Genomic DNA, 15,871 nt, shown 5'->3' on the forward strand with positions numbered 1-15,871 from the left:
CGGGCACTCCTCAGACAAAGGGAGCCGATTTAGTGGCTGGGGTCACAGGAGGGGCTTCTGCGACCTCTAGGGCCCTAGTGCCCGGGAGAATGAGAGACTGGGGGCCTTTCGTCCACCCCTGGGGCTGGGCAGACGCTCAGCCTGTGCAACCCGAAGCTGCTTCTGCCCAGTCCCAGCCGCGGCCCCTTTAAGAGGGGGTGGTGCTTCAGCCTGGCGCCAGGGACGCTGCCAGCACGCAGGCCCCGACGGAAGCCGAGACTGCGCTTCGTGCGAGGCCCGGGCAGCATCGGCGGCGTGGTCAGAGCGAGTCTCGGAGAAGATGTGGTGGCTTCCGTTTGTTGGTGGAGGAGGTGGCAGGCCTCGGCGGTAAGTGGAGGGGGATGAACCCCACCTGGAACCCTCTGGGTCTCCCTACTCCTTCTCGGCCGCTCCCTGCTTTCGGGCCCTGACTTCTAAGTGGGCCATCTGGGCCCGAGTCGTCAGGGTCGGGGCGGTTGTGGGATCCTGGCCTCGGCAGCGTCCACACCCCCGCCGGGAAGGCTATGCCCCTGTCCGACCCGCGTCCAGCCTATAGGAGCGCCCTGGCCCAGAGCCGGCGGTGAAGCGCTGGGCTGGGTCCTTCCGAGCCCCACGGGCCTCTGAGCTGGGGTGTAGGGTTATTTTTTATGCCTCAGGACCTTTAGAAAGAGACCTCGCTAGAGCAGGGGACATCTGTAGTTTCAATTCTTTGAGGAGCTTCCAGCTATTTAACTGTTTTCCATGGTGTGTACCCTAATTTTCATTTCCACCTACAGTGTATGAGTTCCCCTTTCTCCAAAACCAAACCCCCATTCCAATTTGTTTTTGTTTTTGTTATTTTGAGACGGAGTCTCGCTCTGTCTCCAAGGCTGGAATGCAGTGGCGCCATCTCGGTTCGCTGCAACCTCCACCTCCGGGTTTCAAGGAATTCTCCTGTCTCAGCCTCCTGTGTAGCTGGGACTACAGGCGCCTGCCACCACGCCTGGCTAATTTTTGTATTTTTATTTTTAGTAGAGACGGGGTTTCACGATATTTGTCAGGCTGGTCTGAAACTCGTGACCTCAGGTGATCCGCCCGCCTTGGCCTCCCAAAGTGCTGGGATTACAGGCGTGACCCACGGCTCCCAGCCCCTCCTATTTTTAAAAAATTTTTCTAGGAATATTCAATAAGTGTGAGATTATCTGCGTGTGGTTTTGAATTACAGTATTCTAATGAATAGTTAATTTTGAGGACCTTATCTCTTATCTGTTGTTCGATTTTATATCTGTGCAGAATTGTCTGTTCAGGTTATTTGCGAAATATTAGATTGGATTCTTTTTCTACTTTGTAGTGTTTTTTGTGTACACGTTAGTTGACAACTCCTTATTAATTACATGATTGCCTGAAATTTTTGCATAATCTATGGGATGCTTTTTTATTTGGAAAGTAGTTTTCTTTGCTATGCAGAAACTTTTCACGTTGATGTAGTCCCATATGTTTTTTTTTTTTTTTTGCGTTTTATGCGTGTCATAATGGTCACCCATATTAGAAAATATGCATCAGTAACAAAGCATTTAATTGTCAATGAGGTTTTTCTTCCAGGGTGTTTGTTTCTTTTCCTGTTTGCAAAGGTTAGCAGAGATTCAAGTGACCCAAAATATATGCTCAACCTGTGTTTTACTTAAAAACATTTTGTGGTTTATGGTATTTTGTTTTGGCCTTCAGTTGATGGGGGGGGGGGGGCGGTTGATTTTCATACATCGTGTAAAATAAGGGTCCTGTTTCTGGCTTTTGCATCCGGATATCATTTTTCTCAAAGGTATTCATTGATCAGACTCTGCCTTCCACGTTGTGGTGTTCTTTATCAAAGTCAGTTGACTGTGTCCATATTTGTATTGTTTTTGTCCTCCCTGTTTTTGTCCATAGTTCTAGGTATTTCTTTTTATGCAAGTACCATATATCTACTGCATAACTACAACTTGGCAATTTAATTTGATATCAAGGATTGTGGGTTCTCACTTTGATTGTATTTCTCAGGATTCCTTTAGATATTCATTGCTTTTGTGGTTCCCTGTGATTTTTAGCACTATGTATTTATTTCTGTTAATTTTTTTACAACATAAAGGGCCATAATTAGGGGTACATTTTTATACATATAAATTGGGTAATGATCAAATCAGGGTACTTAGGATCTCTATTCCCTCATACAGGTATTATTTTTGTGTAAAGAGAACATTCAAAATTCTCCTTGCTCTTTAGAAAAATGTAATACGGTTAAGTCCAGTCACCAGGCTGAGGAGAACACTCAGATTTATTCCTTTAATGTTAACATAACTTTGTTTCCATAACCAATCCTTCTCCATTCCCCTTCTGTCTCCCAGACTCTGGTAACCAATATTGTGCTTTCTACTTCTTTAAGATAAACATCTTAAGATTTCACATGAGTGGTATCATGCAGTGTTTGTCTTTCTAGGCCTAGCTCATCACATTTAACATAATGTTTTCCAGGTTCATCTGGGTTGCTCTAAATGACACTGTTTGATTATTCTGATAGCCGAAGAATATTCCCCAGTGTATGTATGTGAGAGTTTCTTGATCTCTTTATCTGTGGGTGAACAGGTAGGTTGAATGTATAGCCAGTAGTGGGACTGCTAGATGGTATGGTATTTCTTTTTTTTCCTATTGTTTGCAGGACCCCCAACTGTTTTTTATAGTGTTAATACCAATTTACATTTCCACAAACAGTCCCCCTTTCTGGAAATTCATACCAGGAATTTTCTTTTTAAATATTTTAATCTTTTTGTGATGTTCATTCTAGTTGGAGTGAGATAAGATCTGAGTGTGGTTTTGATCTACATTTTTCTCATGAGTAGTAATGTTAACCACGTTTTTATAAATGTTGAATCTGTTTTCTGTCTTCTTTGCACAAATATCTACTCAGGTTATTTGCCCAATTTTGGTCTGGTTATTTCTCTGTTGTTTTGGTTTTTTGCCAGCTGTTAGTGTTACTGGCTTGTGCCTTTTCAAAAGTAACCTGTTATCCACTGTATGTTTGCCCAAACTTTTCTTATAAGTTTTAGTATGCCTTTTCATTTTGTTCGTTGTTTCTTTCCTTTTTTGGGCACAAATTCTTCAGTTTGATGCGGTCCCACATGTGTATAATTTCTTGGTTAGTGTGCTATTGGTTACTAATCAACACAAAAAAATCAGTGCCAAAGCAGTCCATTGTCAGTGATTTTTCCCTTGTATTTTTGTTACTTTTTGCAAACCATGAGCATACATCCAAGTTTCCCTAAATAAACACACACTCGAGGTTGTGTTTATAAGAGCTTTATGGTTGCAAGTTTTGTGAATTATTTCTGTATTATTTAGTACCACACTTTTTGTATTATTTAGTACACTAAATATATTTTGTATTATTTAGTATAAATACAAATAATACAAAATAAAAATATTTTTTATTATTTAGTACACACTATTTGTATTATTTAGTACCACACTTTTTGCAAACCGTGAGCATACATCCAAGTTTCCCTAAATATACACACACTCGAGGTTGTGTTTATAAGAGATTTATGATTGCAAGTTTTGTGAATAATCTTTAATCCTTTTGAGTTAAAGTGTTTTTTTTTTGGTACCACAAGAGTCCTGTATTATTTAGTACCACAAGAGTCCTGTATTATTCTTTTGCATATGGATATCTAGTTTTGGAAACCTTCCCCATTGTGTTGTTTTGGTGGTGTTTCGAAAAATGTGTTCACTCTGTGTAAATTTGTGTTTATTATTGAGCGCCCTCATTTTGCTTACTGGTCTGTGTTTCTCTGTGTATGCCAGTAACATATGGGTTGGTTAACTAGGGATTTTCGTTTAATTAGAACTCAGGGAATGTGATGCAGCCCATATGGTTTGTATTTCTCAGGATTGCTTTAGAAATTCAGGGTGTTTCATATTTCCACATAAATTTTGGCATTGTTTCTTTGTATTTCTTAAAACACTATTTGCCGTATACTAAGTGTATATAAGTAGAGGGTACAAGGAAGATTTCGATACATGTATATGTTGAGTAATGAAAAAATCAGGTTATTTAGCATCTCTTCACCTCATAGTTACTACTTTTTGAGTGGTGACAACATTCAGAATCTTTCCTTCTAGCTACTTTGAAATATATGATACATTTTTATTAAGGCTAGTCACTCTGCTGTAGAATAGAAGACCAGAATTGATTACTGTCATCTAAGAGTAACTTTGTACCCATTACTGATTCCTTCCCAGACCCTCTCCACCTCCCCAGCAGCCTCTGGTAATCCCTATTGAACTTTCCACTTCTAGGAGATAAAGCTTTTTTCAGTCTACATGTCTGAGATCACGTGGCATGGGACTTTCTCTACCAGGCTCATTTGTTGGACCTGATGTTCTCCAGGTTTTTCATGTGGCTGCAGATGGCAGGATTTCCCAAAGCTTTATGGCTGAAACATATTCCGTGGTGTATCTGTATGGCAGTTTCTTCATCCCTGCAGCTGTGTACGGACAGGTAGGTTGGTTTTGTACCTTGGCCACAGTTAGGAGTGCTTTAGTACCCATGGGAAGGCGGGTAACTGTCTTCAACCTAGGGATTTCAAGTGCTTTAATTGTGGAACCAGTGATGGGGCTTCTAGCTGACATGGTAGTTGTACTGTGAATTTTTTCAGGAACCTCTAGCTGTTTTTCATAGTGTGTATACTAATTTACATCCCCACCAATAGCATTTAAGAGGTTTCTCTTCTGTAAGTCTACACTGGCTGTCACCTTTAAAAATTTGTGTTTTGTTTGTTTTTGGTAGTATTCATTCTGAGTGGAATGAGATGGACTCTTAGTGTGGTTTTTGTGGACATTTTTGTGAGGATTGGTGATGTCGAGAAAGTTATTTGAGAAATCCCCACATCATTTTCCATGGTGTCTGAACTAGTTTGCATTTCTACCAACAGCAGACCAGCATCCTCTCCTCCTCTGCCTCGCTGGCATTCATTCTTGTGGACTGTGTCATAATTGTCATTCTGACCAGTGTGAAATACTATCTCATGGGCCTTTTGCTTTGCATTTCTCTGATGATTACTGAGGTAGAGAAATGTCCTGTCCGTTGGTTGCTATAAACCTTCCTTTGAGATGTGTGTTTTCATGCCCTTTGCCCTTTCTTCACTGAGTTTTTGTTTTGCTGATTTATTTGCTTAACATTTTTGAGGTAGATCCTGGATATCAGACTTCATGAGATGCATACGTGGGGACATTTTCTCCCATTGTGTAGGCTTTCTGTTTACTCTGTTGGTAATTTCTTCTGCTGTTCAGCAGCTCTTTTGTATATTAGGTCCCACTTGTCAATAATTGTTTTAGTTGCACTTGCTTTTGGGGACTTAGGCATATCCATGCTGTGCCAAATCCTCTGTTGGGAAGTGTATTTCCTAGGTTCCCTTGCAGGCTTTTAATAGTTTGAGTTCTTGCATTTACAGCTTTCATTCATCTTGAGTTAATTTCTGTACATGGTGAGACACAGGGGCCCACTGTTTTTCTTCTGCAACTGGCTAGCCATTTTATCCCAGCACCATCTATTGAGAGGGGGGAGTTCTTTCTCCAAAGCTTGTTTGTGTGGTTTTTGTTGAAGATCAAGAAACAGTGTCAACCTGGTGTTTGATGTCCAATGTTCACCAGGCTCCAGGTGGACACCTCTAGAAATAGATCTTTACAGATGAGAATTTGGAACTGGTTTGCTGACCTGTTTTAGTCGGAATGAATTCCTGACCTTCTTGTCAGGAGGAGACAGAAACCTGATCATCTGTAGTGTACGGTGGTGTTGTGATTACTTAAATCATCAAATGTGGTTATTGGGAATGATGTGTTTTTTCAAGTGGTATATGAGAGGTAAAATTGCTATTGTAGTTGACTGTTGCAGTTATAATTTTGTCAACATGGTCTGTAAGAGTGCAATGGAGTCGGCCCGGCGCGGTGGCTCACGCCTGTAATCCCAGTACTTTGGGAGGCCAAGACGGGCCGATCATGAGGTCAGGAGATGGAGACCATCCTGGCTAACACAGTGAGACCCCGTCTCTACTAAAAATACAAAAAATTAGCCACGCGTGGTGGCACACGCCTGTAGTCCCAGCTACTCGGGAGGCTGAGGCAGGAGAATCACTTGAACCCGGGAGGCAGAGGTTGCAGTGAGCCGAGATTGTGCCACTGCACTCCAGCCTGGCAACAGTGGGAGACTCAGTCTAAAAAAAAGAAAAAGAAAAAATAGAATCTAATGCCTGATGATCTGATGATCTGAGGTGGAACAGTTTCAGCCCAAAGCCATCCCCACTCCGTGGAAAAATTATCTTTCACAAAACCAGTCCCTGGTGTCAAAACTTTGGGGACCACTGCTGTAGGCAGTTATATCACAATAGTAATATCTAAACATGGGAAAGATACAGTAAAAACATAGTACATTGGGAGACCGAGGCGGGCGGATCACCTGAGGTCAGAAGTTCGAGACCAGCCTGACCAACATGGAGAAACTCCATCTGTACTAAAAATACAAAATTAGCTGGGCGTGCTGGCGTGGGCCTGTAATCCCAGCTACTCGTTAGGCTGAGGCAGGAGAGTCACTTGAACCCCAGAGGCAGAGGTTGCAGTGAGCCAAGATCGTGCCATTGCACTCCAGCCTGGGCAACAAAATAAAACTCCTTCTCAAAAAAAAGACAGAAAGAAAAAAATATATGTATATTACAAAAGTTAGAGAGAGTGGTACACCAGTATAGGACACTTAGCATGAACAGAGGTTGCAGGACTGGCAGTTGCTCTGATGAGTCAGCGAGTACTTGGTGAGTGAATGCGAAGGCCTAGGATATTACTGTACATAACTATAGACTTTATATGCACTGTACACTTAGGCTACACTAAATGTATTTAAAATTTTTCTTTCTTTAACAAGTTCATCTTAGCTTATCGTAACTTTATAAACTTTTAATTTTTTTAATTTTTTGATTCTTATAATAACACATGTTAAAACAAAAACACATTGAACAGCTGTACAGAAATACTTTATATCCCTATTCGATAAGCTTATTTTTATTTTTTATGTTTTAAACTTTTTTCTTAAAAACTAAGATACAAACACACACACTAGCTTAGCCCTGTAAGGGTCTGGATAATCAATATCACTGTCTTCCATCTCCAAATCTTGTCCCAGTGAAAGGTCTTCAGGGTCTTCAAGGGCAATAACATACATGCAGCTGTCATCTTCTATGATAACAAGGCTTTCTTCTGGAAGAACTCCTGAAAGACCTTCCCGACGCTGTTTTATAGTTAATTATTTCTAATGAGTAGAAGTACTACACTCTAAAATATGAATAAAATGTATAGTATTGTAAATACTGTTGATCCTTGAACAGTGCAAGGGTTAGGGGACCAGCTCCTGTGCAGTTGAAAATCCATATATAACTCTGGGCTATCCCCAAACTTAACTACTAATAGCCTATTAACTGCAAGCTTTGCTGATCAAATAAACAATTAATGCATACTTTGTTAATTGTATACTGTATTATAATAAAGAGAAAAGAAAATTCTATTAAGAAAATCATAAGGAGGAGAAAATATGTTTACTGTTCATTAAGTGAAAGCGGATCATCATAAAGGTCTTCGTCTGCATATTCATGTTGAGCAGCCTGAGGAAGAGAAGAGGAGAAGTTGATCCTGTTGTCTCAGGGATGGGAGAAGCAGAAGGAAATTTGCATATAAGTGAACTTGTGCATTTCACATCCATGCTGTTCAAGGAGCAACTGTACATAAACTAGTCACGTGGTCATTTATTATCATTACCAAGTATGACATATGGTACATAATTAGATGTGCTAACCTTTAATGCCACTGACAAATGTAGTGGGTTTGCTTATACCAGCCTCACTGCAAACACATGAGTAATGCGTTGTGCTATGATGTCATCATGGCCACAGTGTTACTAGATGGTAAGAATTTTTCAGCTCTGTTATCTTAAGCGACCACCATTGTATGCAGTATAGCATTTACCAAAAAACCATTATGCCACACAGGACCATATTTGGGGCTTTTAGTGTCTCCTGTCCCCAAGATCCTTCTATTCAAAATGTGAGCTCATGCATGGTTTAAAATTTGTGATGGTGTGCAGTGGACACATGGGGGATTGACATATTTTTTTCTTTACTTTTGAATAGTTGGATTTTTTTTTTTTCAAGACAGAGTCTCACTCTGTCGCCCAGGCTGGAGTGCAGTGGCGCGATCTCAGCTCACTGCAAGCTTGCAAGCTCTACCTTCTGGGTTCATGCCATTCTCCTGCCTCAGCCTCCTGAGTAGCTGGGACTACAGGTGCCCACCACCAGGCCCAGCTAATTTTTTATATTTTTAGTCGAGACTGGATTTCACCATATTAGCCACGATGTTCTTGATCTCCTGACCTCATGATCCACCCACCTTGGCCTTCCAAAGTGCTGGGATTACAGGTGTGAGCCACCATGCCCAGCCGAAGATGACTTCTTAAAATAGACACAAAGTATGAAAATACTTGTAGCCCAAGTAAATTCTTATTAGAGGGAATCCACTGAAGAGGAGTAATCATATGCATACAATGACATGTTATATAATAGATGTTAGTCAGCTGATACTTGTTCAATGGGCTCATGGACAAATGCACATAATATTAAGGTTAGAAGGTATTCATGACTTTACATAATCAAATTGTATCTGGACCAATGTAGAACAACTAAGACTAATATGACAGCCTTCCCTCAGGGGCTACCCAGTCAACTTGCAGATTGACGACATTGAAACCCATCCCTCAGGGATTTTGTTCTCACCGAAATAGACACTTATTCTGGGTATGAACTCACCCTTTACATTTGCAATTGTTCTGCTGGTACTACCATGAGTGAACTTAAATAATTTGTTATTCACCATCATGATATCCCATACAACATTGTTTTTGACTAAGGAATTCATTTCACTGCAAAAAAAATATGGTATTAGGCTCATGTTTGTGCAATTCATTGGATTTACAACATAATCCCCATCACCTAGAAGAATCTGACATGATGGAATGGAATCATGTAACTCAGTTAATGCTTCCAGCTGGTAAACAACACATAGTGAGGTTGGGATGTTGTCCTACAGTGTGTGATGCTCATATGGCCGTTCTGGAGACTTGTGTCCGCAGTGAGGTGGATGGGGTTGGGGGCCTCTCGGCTGTAGTACTCATGGATCAGCACAGAGTGCTCTGTGATGTCATGGCCTGCAGCGTACCACCCCAAGATGAGCTCATTTGGAGAAACTTTTTATGCAGTTCATACATGTTCTTAGCAAATTCCATGTCAACAGCCAGTTCATCTGACTCATTGTGTGACACTGAAAAGCAATTGGTGACCTCCACTGAGTGTTTGTTGACAGTTCCCAACAGGGTCCCGATAACTCGGGCAGCACCCTTGTTGTGTCTCTCGTAGCTGTCCACAGTGGAGGCGAAAATGACTGGGTGCAGCCTGACCAAACGGCCACCAGGGAAGGGCCCTGGAAGAGCAGGACCAGGCAGAGCGGGTGCTGGGGTCTGTGCTGGAGCTTGCGCTGAGGCCAGGGTCTGGCTTTAGATGACAGGTTTCATTAAGTGGAAGCTGAAATACCATTTGGGGATATTTAGTTCTTCTTGAAACTAACGGTAAAGAAAACAGCAGACCTATTAACAGGTAATTGATCTAGAGATAGCCAAGGTGAAATTGGGTTTCTCTATTCAGTAGGGGCAGGGACACTATGTGTGGAACACAGGATTATCTCAGTCATTCCATGTGTGATAGTACATGAAAGAGATGAGCAGTTGTAGTGCTGTTCACTGTGCAAAAGTATCCCTTCTTCCTAATGTGGGAGGGCTGCTTTTGCAAATATGTCTGTGCTATTTCTCACTGGTCCTGTCTCTTCTGTTCTTGGAATCAAACTCAGTCCATGACAGATCCCACTACTAGCTGAATTTCTTTATTAGTCCTATCACAAATGAAATTTTGTATGAGCACCTCAGGGGATTTCTTTAATTTTGCAAAAGTATGTCATCCTAATTTATTATTTTTTTCCTAAGATCTGGCAATGAGCATCGGTTCTCTGCTTCCTATCTTACCCTGCTCACTCACAGCTGCTTCAGGTGACCTCCTCTTTAGGTTCAGAGTTATGGCTGACCTCTGCTTTAATCAAAACAAATGTATTTTGGTTTCTCATTTTGTTTATTGCTTCTATCTTCAAATTAGAAATCCTAGAGCTCATTAGATTTACTTTTATGTTTATTTTTGAAAGAGCATCCTGCTCTGTCACCCAGGCTGGAATGCAGTGGTACAATGACTGCTCATTGCGGCCTTGACCTCCTGGGCTCAAGTGATTCTCCTGCCTCAGCCTCCCGAGTAGCTGGGATTACAGGCACCTGCCACCACACCTGGCTAATGTTTGTATTTTTAGTAGAGACAGGGTTTCACCATGTTGGCCAGCTGGTCTCGAACTCCTGATCTCAGGTGATCTGCCCACCTTGACCTCCCAAAGTGCTGGGATTACAGGTGTGAGCCACCGTGCCCAGCCGATTTTTATGACCATGAATGGGGACAGATTTCTTAAACAGATCACAAAGAGCCATAGTTTTAAGGGAATAAATTGATAAATTAGACTATATTCAAATTAAGAATTTCTGTTTATTAAGAGACACCACTAAGTGACAAGACAAGTTGCAGAGTGGAAACAGATCTATGAACACATAGAACTGACAGAGGGCTCACATCAACAATATGTAAAGAGCTCTTAAAAATCACTAAGAGAAAGAACAATGGGTAAAACACTTAAACGTGTAATTTATAAAAGCAAAACTTGAATGTGTTCAGCTTTCTTAATATTCATGTAAATGCAAATTAACATCACAACAGGATAACATATCCTCCAAAACGGCTAAAATGTAAAAGATAGAACACCAAGTGTTGGAGAGAATCTGGAGCAACAAGAACTCTCATCACTGCTGGAGGGGATATACTGTGTTTGGCATTGAATAAAGGTTCTAGAAAGGAACACATTTAGGACTCAGGTATTTCACTCTTAGGATAACAGAAACGCATGCACATCTGCATCAAAAGACATCTATGGAAATGTGTGTGGCATCATTCTCTGTCATTGGAAAAATATCTTGAAACAAAACCCAAATGTGACTTCTGTTTTCCAGCTTGGAAGCTGTCACTCCTGTCCTCACAACAACAACAAAAAACACCTTGAACAAACTGAAAATTACAACTTTTCTTAGATCCATCAGAGACTTGAGGTTAACAGGGCAAACCATTATCCCCCAAATTGGAGAGGCAGTGAGTCCCAGCCTAACAGGATCGGAGGCTGGCCACTGGAGCCAGAACCACGGTGGGAAGACTTACATGTAAACAACAAATCGCTGGAGGCTCCATGCACATAAACTTGAGAATTAAGAATTAAGGGAGCCCAGTCTTAGGGGGCCCTACACTTTCATGAACCTCCAAGGGCTCTGCCAGACGCTCTTATGCACATCAGAGAAAAATTCCCTCTTGCTTCCCACAGGGAAGGGGAAAAGTAACTACTTTGAAATACGCCCTGGGTGTTCCGTTCTCCTTAGCAAAAGCCTGCCCCAGGGAAACTATTTCACAAGAGTCTAACCACCTTGGGCTTTAGCAGGGCCTAACACATGTTAGAATAAGAATAAAAATTGCATCAAACTTTTCTTCAGAACCCATGCAAGCAAGCAAGAAAATTCCACCAACCTAAAATTCTGTATCCTGCAAAATTATCTTTCCAAAGTGAAGAAAAATAAAGACTTTCTCAGACAAACAAATTTGCTGTCAGTAGATCTGTCAAAATGTTAAAAGAAGTTATCCAGAGAGAAGAAAATGATACAGGCTAAAAACTTGGATCTACATAAAGAAAAAAGGTTTTAGAGAAGGAAGAAAGGGGCTTCCTGCCTCCCTCCTCCATGGGGCACTGGTGCTATGCCCAGCACCCAGATACCCCTACCCAATGCTGAATAAGAACACAGAGCACCGTGAATGGCTGGCTCTAAAAGGAAAAGTGGAAGACTTGTGTTCTCAACCCACAGCTGCTACTGCTACATTTAAAGACACTGCAGTGAACATTGTAAGTTCTCTGGCTCATGGAGGGAGGAATCTATTCCAAAGACTCTGAGAAAAACTGTAAATTAAACAAAAATATGGTGAAAGCTGGTTCCTGAGCTTTATTGATGTTAATAATGCACCTTATTGGCCAGGCACAGTGGCTCATGACTGTGATCCCAGCACTTTGGGAGGCCAATGTGGGAGGATCACAAGGTCAGAAGATCGAGACCAGCCTGACCAATCTGGTGAAACCCTGTCTCTACTAAAAATACAAAAATTACCTGGGTGTGGTGGCACGTGCCTGTAATCCCAGCGACTCAGGAAGCTGAGGTAGGAGAATCGCTTGAACCCGGCAGGTGGAGGTTGCTGTGAGCTGAGACGGCACCAATCCACTACAGCCTGGTGACAGAGGAAGACTACCTCTCAAAAAACAAACAAACAAAAAAACAAAAACAAGAAAACAAAAAACTGGTCACCTTTTCACCATATACAAAAATTAACTCAGGTTGGATTAAAGATTTAATTTTAAGACCTCAAACTACAATAATCCTAGAAGAAAAACTTCAAAAGTACCATTCTGGATATGGGCTATGGGAAATAATTCATCACTAAGTCTTCAAAAGAAATTGCAACAAAAGCAAAAGTTGACAAATGGGACCTAATTAAACTAAAGAGCTGCCCACAGCAAAGGAAACCATCAGCAGAGTAAACAACCTACAGAATGGGGGAAATTATTCACAAACTATGCATCCAACAAAGGTCTAATATTTAGAATCTATAAGGAACATAATTCAACAAGCAAAACACAACCCCATTTAAAAAGGGGCAAAAGACATAGACACTTCTCAGAAGGAGACATACATGCAGCCAACAAACATGAAAAAAATGCTCATCATCACTAATCATGAGGGAAATGCAAATCAAAACCACAATGAGATATTATCTCACACCAATCAGAATGGCTATTTTTAAAAAGTCAAAAAAAGAAAAAACAGCAGATACTGGCGAGGATAAGGAGAAAAGGGAATGCTTATACACCTTTGGTGGGAATGTAAGTTAGTTCAGCCACTGTGGAAAGCAATTTGGAGATTTCTCAAAGAACATAAAACAGAACTAACATTCAACCCAGCAGTCTCATTACCGAATATGTATCCAAAAGAAAACAAATCATTCCACCAAAAAGACATATGCACTTCTATGTTTATTGCAACACTATTCACATTAGCAAAGACATGGGATCAACCTAGGTGCCCATCAACAGTGGACTGGATAAAAATGTGGTACATATAGACCATGGAATACTATGCAGCCACAAAAAAGAATGAAATTATGTTCTTTGAGGGAAAATGGCTACAGCTGGAATCCAGGAAGTGAACTAATGTAGTAACAGAAAACAAACGCCTCATGTTCCTATAAGTAGGAGCTAAATTCTGAGTACCCATGGACATGAAGATGGTGACAATAGACACTAGGGACTGCTAGGAGGGGGAGGGAGGAAGGAAAAGGTTGAAAAATTGCTGAGTACCATGTTCAGTACCTGGGTGTTGGGATCATTCACACCCCAAACCTCAGCACCACACAGTACACCCAGGTAATAAACCTGCACATGTAGACCCTGAATCTAACATAAAAGTTGAAAAAGAAAAAACAGAATGGAATCTCTGTTTATTCTCAGCGTATCAGTTGTGCCTCTCTTCAATTTGAAACTCTCACTATTGGCTACATTTGGGGGTGCCCTATTTCCCATCTCATAACTTATTTTAAGAAGCACAGCATAATAGTGTGTGGGCTTTGGATTCAGTTTTTGAAACAAAACACTGAGCCTTCAATGACCTTCCTGTACATGTAAAAGCACACCTGTCTGCATGGTAGCAGTTGGACCTCACAATGTGGATTGTGCCTTCACCCTGGAATGTTTATGCCCTATCGCCATGGTGATGGGATTAGGGATCTCCTGCCCTTGGTCCTAAGTGCCACTGTCTGTGCTGAGTTTTTCAAAGGTCAGAGCAGATTGAACCTTTGTGGTTTCATTTACCCTGATTTTGATTTTTCTTATGGGGAACCTGTGTTGCTGCATTCAAGGTATGTTCATACTGGCCTGTCAAATGTGATCTTTTCAAATTACTAGTTAATTCTTTCAAAATATATTATTTAAAAAATTATCGTCTGTATTTTCCATCTGCAGTTATAAATATGTTTCATGGTTATGTTTTATTCCTCAATTTATATATTTGATTATTGTACCAAGCAGAGTAACTTTGAAATTTTTCTTCATTTAAAAAATATGTGTCTTGGCTCAGGCCTGTAATCCCAGCTCTTTGGGAGGCCATGGCAAGAGGATCACAAGTTGAGGAGATCAAGACCATCCTGGCCAATACATTGAAACCCTGTCTCTACTAAAAATACAAAAAATTAGCCAGGCATGGTGGCAGCTGGTGTAGTCCCAGTGTGAATTGGGATTCAGTTTATTCTCAGATTCCCAAATATTATATATATATATATAAAATATATAAAATGTAATTATATATATAATTATATAATATATATGATATATTATATAATTGTATATATAATATAGATTATGTAATATATATATTATATATATTATATAATCTATATTATATATTATATTATATATATTATATAATCTATATTATATATTATATTATATATATTATATAATCTATATTATATATTATATTATATATATTATATAATCTATATTATATATTATATTATATATATTATATATATTATATAATCTATATTATATATTATATTATATATATTATATATATTATATAATCTATATTATATATTATATTATATATATTATATATATTATATAATCTATATTATATATTATATTATATATATTATATATGTATAATATATACATAATTTCCTTTTACATCCTGCATCCTTCAACGTTCCATCCCCCACCCCACAGATTAATTATTCCCTAGGGGAGAATATGGCAAAGTCTAACCTAATGCAGTTTTTAACCTAATTAAGAACCTATGAAATCATTACTTTCCAAAACTTTGGAACAAAGCCACAGTAGTATGGATGGGTTGGAGGCTTTTCCCACAATAAAATGTACCTGTCTTTGTTTTTAACATGTTTTTCCCTTCCTCTCTTCTTTTTTTGTGAAATGTATATTTACTTTAATAAATTTGTAGTAATTCATTTCCATTCACATATTAATTTTTTAACGTAATAAGAATGTGTATTGTCTACGTGTGAAATAAAACACAAATTTATTTTTATGCTTTGGGAGTTATCCAAAATCATGGAATTGTCAATCACAGTCAATCACCCAACCTACTCACCTTTCCAGTGTAATCTTAGTCCAATTTTTTTTGTTATCCAATGAGATGCAGTATTTCAACTCAGAAAGATAAATAGAATGAATTGGTAGAGACTATTAACTAAGAACATACAGTTTTATTTATACTCAGAAGCAAGTAGATTATGTACATATATATATGAAGATAAAAATTAAAAGGATAATTGTGTAAATTTGCCTGTAGAGAGCTTTGAAATCCTGTTTACTTGTTAATGCTGTTTTGATGTATTGTGTGACTTTGTTCTCCCGACCCATCATCCAGAGCTCTCTGCAGGAGCTAAGTGCTCATCAGTTCCATGACTTGGAAACTGTCTAAGTTTAGAGGCACTTGTATTTGTTAGTAAATAAGGCAAGATGATATTGTTTCACAGGTTTTAGTGCAGAAGACTGAATAGATAAG

At 39.6% G+C, this 15,871-nt stretch overlaps 1 protein-coding gene across 1 annotated transcript in view; it reads left to right on the plus strand.

Moving 5' to 3' along the window:
- The first annotated feature begins 273 nt into the window (after nt 1-273).
- LOC129526951 (uncharacterized) overlaps nt 274-15,871 on the plus strand; it is a 45,871-nt gene continuing 30,273 nt past the window's right edge. The window contains exon 1 of the mRNA XM_055362949.2: nt 274-366. The gene's annotated coding sequence lies outside the window, so the exon portion shown is untranslated. The remainder of the gene's footprint in view (nt 367-15,871) is intronic.

The sequence above is a fragment of the Gorilla gorilla genome, chromosome 14 (genome assembly GCF_029281585.2).
Source record: "Gorilla gorilla gorilla isolate KB3781 chromosome 14, NHGRI_mGorGor1-v2.1_pri, whole genome shotgun sequence".
NCBI lineage: Eukaryota > Metazoa > Chordata > Mammalia > Primates > Hominidae > Gorilla > Gorilla gorilla.